General features: G+C 43.2%; 1 pseudogene; it reads right to left on the reverse strand.

Moving 5' to 3' along the window:
• LOC127921941 (beta-1,3-N-acetylglucosaminyltransferase lunatic fringe-like) overlaps positions 1–9868 on the reverse strand; it is a 44211-nt pseudogene extending 34343 nt beyond the window's left edge.
• Between the last annotated feature and the right edge of the window lie 132 nt (positions 9869–10000).

Consider the following 10000-nt stretch of genomic DNA (forward strand, 5'->3'; position numbering starts at 1 on the left):
TAAGGACATAGTTCTACCAGTCTGTTGTAGATCAGCTCTATGATGACATTATATAGTATCCTCTATAAGGACATAGTTCTACCAGTCTGTTGTAGATCAGCTCTATGATGACATTATATAGTATCCTCTATAAGGACATAGTTCTACCAGTCTGTTGTAGATCAGCACTATGATGACATTATATAGTATCCTCTGTACGTCCTTTTTAAAGAAACATGACTGTTCTTTCTGATTCACTTTGATTTCGGACACAAGCCCGGAGAGAAGAAAAAAGGGGAGAGAGAAAGAGAGCTCTTCTCCGTTTTCATTCCTTCTCCGACGTCCTCTGATCTGCCTACCGGGAATAATCTCCATCGGCTCCAGTTTAACTTTACAGGTTTACTGTCTGACTGTCTCGCGCTTGGGTCAGAGCGTGGAGGCAGTGAAAGTGAGCCGGCGTAACTAATCGTGTTGAAGGGGTATTTCAAGGAGAGGAGGGTTTGGGGTTTCTTGGGGTTACCCCTGGGAACATACACCATGAAGCCTTCTGTTGAATGCAGATGCATCGGTAGCCTCACTGAAACTGTAGCGTACACGTCGTTGTTCTAACTACATTTTGATTAGAGTCATTCAGAGCAACAGTCAGTTAAACTGTCCTCTATACAGTAGCTGTGGGTAGACTAGGACAAACACAGTCAGTTAAACTGTCCTCTATACAGTAGCTGTGGGTAGACTAGGACAAACACAGATCACAGTCAGTTAAACTGTCCTCTATACAGTAGCTGTGGGTAGACTAGGACAAACACAGATCACAGTCAGTTAAACTGTCCCCTATACAGTAGCTGTGGGTAGACTAGGACAAACACAGTCAGTTAAACTGTCCTCTATACAGTAGCTGTGGGTAGACTAGGACAAACACAGTCAGTTAAACTGTCCTCTATACAGTAGCTGTGGGTAGACTAGGACAAACACAGTCAGTTAAACTGTCCTCTATACAGTAGCTGTGGGTAGACTAGGACAAACACACATCACAGTCAGTTAAACTGTCCTCTATACAGTAGCTGTGGGTAGACTAGGACAAACACAGTCAGTTAACCTGTCCTCTATACAGTAGCTGTGGGTAGACTAGGACAAACACAGATCACAGTCAGTTAAACTGTCCTCTATACAGTAGCTGTGGGTAGACTAGGACAAACACAGTCAGTTAACCTGTCCTCTATACAGTAGATGTGGGTAGACTAGGACAAACACAGTCAGTTAACCTGTCCTCTATACAGTAGATGTGGGTAGACTAGGACAAACACAGTCAGTTAAACTGTCCTCTATACAGTAGCTGTGGGTAGACTAGGACAAACACAGTCAGTTAACCTGTCCTCTATACAGTAGATGTGGGTAGACTAGGACAAACACAGTCAGTTAAACTGTCCTCTATACAGTAGCTGTGGGTAGACTAGGACAAACACAGATCACAGTCAGTTAAACTGTCCTCTATACAGTAGCTGTGGGTAGACTAGGACAAACACACATCACAGTCAGTTAAACTGTCCTCTATACAGTAGCTGTGGGTAGACTAGGACAAACACAGTCAGTTAAACTGTCCTCTATACAGTAGCTGTGGGTAGACTAGGACAAACACAGTCAGTTAAACTGTCCTCTATACAGTAGCTGTGGGTAGACTAGGACAAACACAGTCAGTTAAACTGTCCTCTATACAGTAGCTGTGGGTAGACTAGGACAAACACACATCACAGTCAGTTAAACTGTCCTCTATACAGTAGCTGTGGGTAGACTAGGACAAACACAGATCACAGTCAGTTAAACTGTCCTCTATACAGTAGCTATGGGTAGACTAGGACAAACACAGTCAGTTAAACTGTCCTCTATACAGTAGATGTGGGTAGACTAGGACAAACACACATCACAGTCAGTTAAACTGTCCTCTATACAGTAGCTGTGGGTAGACTAGGACAAACACAGTCAGTTAAACTGTCCTCTATACAGTAGCTGTGGGTAGACTAGGACAAACACAGTCAGTTAAACTGTCCTCTATACAGTAGCTGTGGGTAGACTAGGACAAACACAGTCAGTTAAACTGTCCTCTATACAGTAGCTGTGGGTAGACTAGGACAAACACAGTCAGTTAAACTGTCCTCTATACAGTAGCTGTGGGTAGACTAGGACAAACACAGTCAGTTAAACTGTCCTCTATACAGTAGCTGTGGGTAGACTAGGACAAACACAGTCAGTTAAACTGTCCTCTATACAGTAGCTGTGGGTAGACTAGGACAAACACAGTCAGTTAAACTGTCCTCTATACAGTAGCTGTGGGTAGACTAGGACAAACACAGTCAGTTAAACTGTCCTCTATACAGTAGCTGTGGGTAGACTAGGACAAACACAGTCAGTTAAACTGTCCTCTATACAGTAGCTGTGGGTAGACTAGGACAAACACAGTCAGTTAAACTGTCCTCTATACAGTAGCTGTGGGTAGACTAGGACAAACACAGTCAGTTAAACTGTCCTCTATACAGTAGCTGTGGGTAGACTAGGACAAACACACATCACAGTCAGTTAAACTGTCCTCTATACAGTAGCTGTGGGTAGACTAGGACAAACACAGATCACAGTCAGTTAAACTGTCCTCTATACAGTAGCTGTGGGTAGACTAGGACAAACACAGATCACAGTCAGTTAAACTGTCCTCTATACAGTAGCTGTGGGTAGACTAGGACAAACACAGTCAGTTAAACTGTCCTCTATACAGTAGCTGTGGGTAGACTAGGACAAACACAGTCAGTTAAACTGTCCTCTATACAGTAGCTGTGGGTAGACTAGGACAAACACAGATCACAGTCAGTTAAACTGTCCTCTATACAGTAGCTGTGGGTAGACTAGGACAAACACACATCACAGTCAGTTAAACTGTCCTCTATACAGTAGCTGTGGGTAGACTAGGACGAACACAGATCACAGTCAGTTAACCTGTCCTCTATACAGTAGCTGTGGGTAGACTAGGACAAACACAGTCAGTTAAACTGTCCTCTATACAGTAGCTGTGGGTAGACTAGGACAAACACAGATCACAGTCAGTTAACCTGTCCTCTATACAGTAGCTGTGGGTAGACTAGGACAAACACAGATCACAGTCTGTTAAACTGTCCTCTATACAGTAGCTGTGGGTAGACTAGGACAAACACAGTCAGTTAAACTGTCCTCTATACAGTAGCTGTGGGTAGACTAGGACAAACACAGTCAGTTAAACTGTCCTCTATACAGTAGCTGTGGGTAGACTAGGACAAACACAGATCACAGTCAGTTAAACTGTCCTCTATACAGTAGCTGTGGGTAGACTAGGACAAACACAGATCACAGTCAGTTAACCTGTCCTCTATACAGTAGCTGTGGGTAGACTAGGACAAACACAGATCACAGTCAGTTAAACTGTCCTCTATACAGTAGCTGTGGGTAGACTAGGACAAACACAGATCACAGTCAGTTAACCTGTCCTCTATACAGTAGTTGTGGGTAGACTAGGACAAACACAGTCAGTTAAACTGTCCTCTATACAGTAGCTGTGGGTAGACTAGGACAAACACAGATCACAGTCAGTTAAACTGTCCTCTATACAGTAGCTGTGGGTAGACTAGGACAAACACAGTCAGTTAAACTGTCCTCTATACAGTAGCTGTGGGTAGACTAGGACAAACACAGTCAGTTAAACTGTCCTCTATACAGTAGCTGTGGGTAGACTAGGACAAACACAGATCACAGTCAGTTAAACTGTCCTCTATACAGTAGCTGTGGGTAGACTAGGACAAACACACATCACAGTCAGTTAAACTGTCCTCTATACAGTAGCTGTTGGTAGACTAGGACAAACACAGATCACAGTCAGTTAACCTGTCCTCTATACAGTAGCTGTGGGTAGACTAGGACAAACACAGTCAGTTAAACTGTCCTCTATACAGTAGCTGTGGGTAGACTAGGACAAACACAGATCACAGTCAGTTAACCTGTCCTCTATACAGTAGCTGTGGGTAGACTAGGACAAACACAGATCACAGTCTGTTAAACTGTCCTCTATACAGTAGCTGTGGGTAGACTAGGACAAACACAGTCAGTTAAACTGTCCTCTATACAGTAGCTGTGGGTAGACTAGGACAAACACAGTCAGTTAAACTGTCCTCTATACAGTAGCTGTGGGTAGACTAGGACAAACACAGATCACAGTCAGTGTGGTCCTTCTGTAGCTCAGTTGGTAGAGCATGGCGCTTGTAACGCCAGGGTAGTGGGTTCGATCCCCGGGACCACCCATACGTAGAATGTATGCACACATGACTGTAAGTCGCCTTGGATAAAAGCGTCTGCTAAATGGCATATATTATTATTATTATAGTTAAACTGTCCTCTATACAGTAGCTGTGGGTAGACTAGGACAAACACAGTCAGTTAAACTGTCCTCTATACAGTAGCTGTGGGTAGACTAGGACAAACACAGTCAGTTAAACTGTCCTCTATACAGTAGCTGTGGGTAGACTAGGACAAACACAGTCAGTTAAACTGTCCTCTATACAGTAGCTGTTGGTAGACTAGGACAAACACAGTCAGTTAACCTGTCCTCTATACAGTAGCTGTGGGTAGACTAGGACAAACACAGTCAGTTAAACTGTCCTCTATACAGTAGCTGTGGGTAGACTAGGACAAACACAGTCAGTTAAACTGTCCTCTATACAGTAGCTGTGGGTAGACTAGGACAAACACAGATCACAGTCAGTTAAACTGTCCTCTATACAGTAGCTGTTGGTAGACTAGGACAAACACAGATCACAGTCAGTTAATCTGTCCTCTATACAGTAGCTGTGGGTAGACTAGGACAAACACAGATCACAGTCAGTTAAACTGTCCTCTATACAGTAGCTGTTGGTAGACTAGGACAAACACAGATCACAGTCAGTTAATCTGTCCTCTATATAGTAGCTGTGGGTAGACTAGGACAAACACAGTCAGTTAAACTGTCCTCTATACAGTAGCTGTGGGTAGACTAGGACAAACACAGATCACAGTCAGTTAAACTGTCCTCTATACAGTAGCTGTTGGTAGACTAGGACAAACACAGTCAGTTAAACTGTCCTCTATACAGTAGCTGTGGGTAGACTAGGACAAACACAGATCACAGTCAGTTAAACTGTCCTCTATACAGTAGCTGTGGGTAGACTAGGACAAACACAGTCAGTTAAACTGTCCTCTATACAGTAGCTGTGGGTAGACTAGGACAAACACAGTCAGTTAAACTGTCCTCTATACAGTAGCTGTGGGTAGACTAGGACAAACACAGTCAGTTAAACTGTCCTCTATACAGTAGCTGTGGGTAGACTAGGACAAACACAGATCACAGTACGTTAAACTGTCCTCTATACAGTAGCTGTGGGTAGACTAGGACAAACACAAATCACAGTCAGTTAAACTGTCCTCTATACAGTAGCTGTGGGTAGACTAGGACAAACACAGTCAGTTAAACTGTCCTCTATACAGTAGCTGTGGGTAGACTAGGACAAACACAGTCAGTTAAACTGTCCTCTATACAGTAGCTGTGGGTAGACTAGGACAAACACAGATCACAGTCAGTTAAACTGTCCTCTATACAGTAGCTGTGGGTAGACTAGGACAAACACACATCACAGTCAGTTAAACTGTCCTCTATACAGTAGCTGTGGGTAGACTAGGACAAACACAGATCACAGTCAGTTAAACTGTCCTCTATACAGTAGCTGTGGGTAGACTAGGACAAACACAGTCAGTTAAACTGTCCTCTATACAGTAGCTGTGGGTAGACTAGGACAAACACAGTCAGTTAAACTGTCCTCTATACAGTAGCTGTGGGTAGACTAGGACAAACACACATCACAGTCAGTTAAACTGTCCTCTATACAGTAGCTGTGGGTAGACTAGGACAAACACAGTCAGTTAAACTGTCCTCTATACAGTAGCTGTGGGTAGACTAGGACAAACACAGTCAGTTAAACTGTCCTCTATACAGTAGCTGTGGGTAGACTAGGACAAACACAGTCAGTTAAACTGTCCTCTATACAGTAGCTGTGGGTAGACTAGGACAAACACAGATCACAGTCAGTTAAACTGTCCTCTATACAGTAGCTGTGGGTAGACTAGGACAAACACAGTCAGTTAAACTGTCCTCTATACAGTAGCTGTGGGTAGACTAGGACAAACACAGATCACAGTCAGTTAAACTGTCCTCTATACAGTAGCTGTGGGTAGACTAGGACAAACACACATCACAGTCAGTTAAACTGTCCTCTATACAGTAGCTGTGGGTAGACTAGGACAAACACAGTCAGTTAAACTGTCCTCTATACAGTAGCTGTGGGTAGACTAGGACAAACACAGATCACAGTCAGTTAAACTGTCCTCTATACAGTAGCTGTGGGTAGACTAGGACAAACACAGTCAGTTAAACTGTCCTCTATACAGTAGCTGTTGGTAGACTAGGACAAACACAGATCACAGTCAGTTAAACTGTCCTCTATACAGTAGCTGTGGGTAGACTAGGACAAACACAGTCAGTTAAACTGATCTCTATACAGTAGCTGTGGGTAGACTAGGACAAACACAGATCACAGTCAGTTAAACTGTCCTCTATACAGTAGCTGTGGGTAGACTAGGACGAACACAGATCACAGTCAGTTAAACTGTCCTCTATACAGTAGCTGTGGGTAGACTAGGACAAACACACATCACAGTCAGTTAAACTGTCCTCTATACAGTAGCTGTGGGTAGACTAGGACAAACACAGTCAGTTAAACTGTCCTCTATACAGTAGCTGTGGGTAGACTAGGACAAACACAGTCAGTTAAACTGTCCTCTATACAGTAGCTGTGGGTAGACTAGGACAAACACAGTCAGTTAAACTGTCCTCTATACAGTAGCTGTGGGTAGACTAGGACAAACACAGTCAGTTAAACTGTCCTCTATACAGTAGCTGTGGGTAGACTAGGACAAACACAGTCAGTTAAACTGTCCTCTATACAGTAGCTGTGGGTAGACTAGGACAAACACAGATCACAGTCAGTTAAACTGTCCTCTATACAGTAGCTGTGGGTAGACTAGGACAAACACAGTCAGTTAAACTGTCCTCTATACAGTAGCTGTGGGTAGACTAGGACAAACACAGATCACAGTCAGTTAAACTGTCCTCTATACAGTAGCTGTGGGTAGACTAGGACAAACACACATCACAGTCAGTTAAACTGTCCTCTATACAGTAGCTGTGGGTAGACTAGGACAAACACAGTCAGTTAAACTGTCCTCTATACAGTAGCTGTGGGTAGACTAGGACAAACACAGATCACAGTCAGTTAAACTGTCCTCTATACAGTAGCTGTGGGTAGACTAGGACAAACACAGTCAGTTAAACTGTCCTCTATACAGTAGCTGTTGGTAGACTAGGACAAACACAGATCACAGTCAGTTAAACTGTCCTCTATACAGTAGCTGTGGGTAGACTAGGACAAACACAGTCAGTTAAACTGATCTCTATACAGTAGCTGTGGGTAGACTAGGACAAACACAGATCACAGTCAGTTAAACTGTCCTCTATACAGTAGCTGTGGGTAGACTAGGACAAACACAGATCACAGTCAGTTAAACTGTCCTCTATACAGTAGCTGTGGGTAGACTAGGACAAACACACATCACAGTCAGTTAAACTGTCCTCTATACAGTAGCTGTTGGTAGACTAGGACAAACACAGTCAGTTAAACTGTCCTCTATACAGTAGCTGTGGGTAGACTAGGACAAACACAGTCAGTTAAACTGTCCTCTATACAGTAGCTGTGGGTAGACTAGGACAAACACACATCACAGTCAGTTAAACTGTCCTCTATACAGTAGCTGTGGGTAGACTAGGACAAACACAGTCAGTTAAACTGTCCTCTATACAGTAGCTGTGGGCAGACTAGGACAAACACAGATCACAGTCAGTTAAACTGTCCTCTATACAGTAGCTGTGGGTAGACTAGGACAAACACAGTCAGTTAAACTGTCCTCTATACAGTAGCTGTGGGTAGACTAGGACAAACACAGATCACAGTCAGTTAAACTGTCCTCTATACAGTAGCTGTGGGTAGACTAGGACAAACACAGATCACAGTCAGTTAAACTGTCCTCTATACAGTAGCTGTGGGTAGACTAGGACAAACACAGATCACAGTCAGTTAAACTGTCCTCTATACAGTAGCTGTGGGTAGACTAGGACAAACACACATCACAGTCAGTTAAACTGTCCTCTATACAGTAGCTGTGGGTAGACTAGGACAAACACAGATCACAGTCAGTTAAACTGTCCTCTATACAGTAGCTGTGGGTAGACTAGGACAAACACAGATCACAGTCAGTTAAACTGTCCTCTATACAGTAGCTGTGGGTAGACTAGGACAAACACAGTCAGTTAAACTGTCCTCTATACAGTAGCTGTGGGTAGACTAGGACAAACACACATCACAGTCATACTGTAGTAAGTCAAACTTTCCTAAATAAAGCTGTTATCAGTAAAGTCAGGTACTAGTAAGAAAAGTGTTACTGTGAAGTTTCCTCTGCCCGAGTTGAGGCTCCGCTACTTACAGTTCAGCCTAATGATCCCCGTAGCCTAGCAACCATGACATGTTCCGTTGCCTCGGTAATATAATGCCACTAATGTGTGTGTTTAATTATGTGTAATTATTCAAACTAGTCTTTAGATGCATTGGTAATATAATACCACTAATGTGTGTGTGTTTATTTCTAATTATTCAAACTAGTTTTTAGATGCATTGGTAATATAATACCACTAATGTGTGTGTGTTTAATTCTAATTATTCAAACTAGTTTTTAGATGCATTGGTAATATAATACCACTAATGTGTGTGTTTATTTCTAATTATTCAAACTAGTCTTTAGATGCATTGGTAATATAATACCACTAATATGTGTGTGTTTATTTCTAATTATTCAAACTAGTCTTTAGATGCATTGGTAATATAATACCACTAATGTGTGTGTGTTTATTTCTAATTATTCAAACTAGTTTTTGCTCCGTTTTCCTCTAAGAATTGAAAAGTATCTGTCCTATCACCTGTTGCATGTTTAGATGGTCATCTAATTTCACAAACTTCTACAATAGCAACGTGTCCAATAGGTTCGCCCGGCAGTTCAGAGCGTTATAGTCGAAAGGTTGCTGGTTCAAACCGCAGAGCCGACGGGGTGAAATATGTGTCATTTTGTCCTTGAGGAAAGGCGCTTCATTCCTGTAAGTGTAACGTTTTTCTTATTACCTGTAGCATGTTTGTAGAGATCCATGTGTCCAGCAGTAGATCCAGCCTGGTGTGGTGATATTTCTTGGTGGTTTTCACCGCTATGAACACATCCGCCGGACTGAGCTCCTCCACCGGTGTGGGATCCTTCACCGCTCTGTGCTCCACCGCCCGCTTCCCCGGCTCAACTCACTGAAGTACGCCGAGAAACCCTTGACCTGGGTCGCCTGACATTTCTCCCCGACCCGATCCTCGGCTGGAGCTTGGTTATTATTATTCATGCTGTTTAAACTTTGCAGGAGCGAGTCCCGAACTCTCTCCCGTTGGAACCTTCCTCCACGAGAGTCCCCCGGTGTTTGATAACGGCGACGAGAAGAAACATCATCACGAGGCAGGTGAACGAGGCTCCTCCAGCCGTGGAGAGGACGCGTTTCCTCCAGACACCTTCTGACATCTTGCTACAAGTTTACAAATCTAAAATAGATAGTTTATAATCACATACAATGGTGAGCGGTGCAAGCATTGACAATACAAGTGCACGTCTATTCCACTGCGACAAAACTCACAGACATCTGACTGTTCATTCTGGTTTTCTTCACTCTCTCTCTCCGTCTCTCTCTAGATTACTGGACAGTTCCACTCTAACATTCGGTTAGTTCTAACGGCAGCTACCAGAGGGAGAGAGCCACGCCTGTAGGCGGGACTAGTCTCCTCTC

The sequence above is a fragment of the Oncorhynchus keta genome, unplaced genomic scaffold (assembly GCF_023373465.1).
Source record: "Oncorhynchus keta strain PuntledgeMale-10-30-2019 unplaced genomic scaffold, Oket_V2 Un_contig_24044_pilon_pilon, whole genome shotgun sequence".
Lineage (NCBI taxonomy): Eukaryota > Metazoa > Chordata > Actinopteri > Salmoniformes > Salmonidae > Oncorhynchus > Oncorhynchus keta.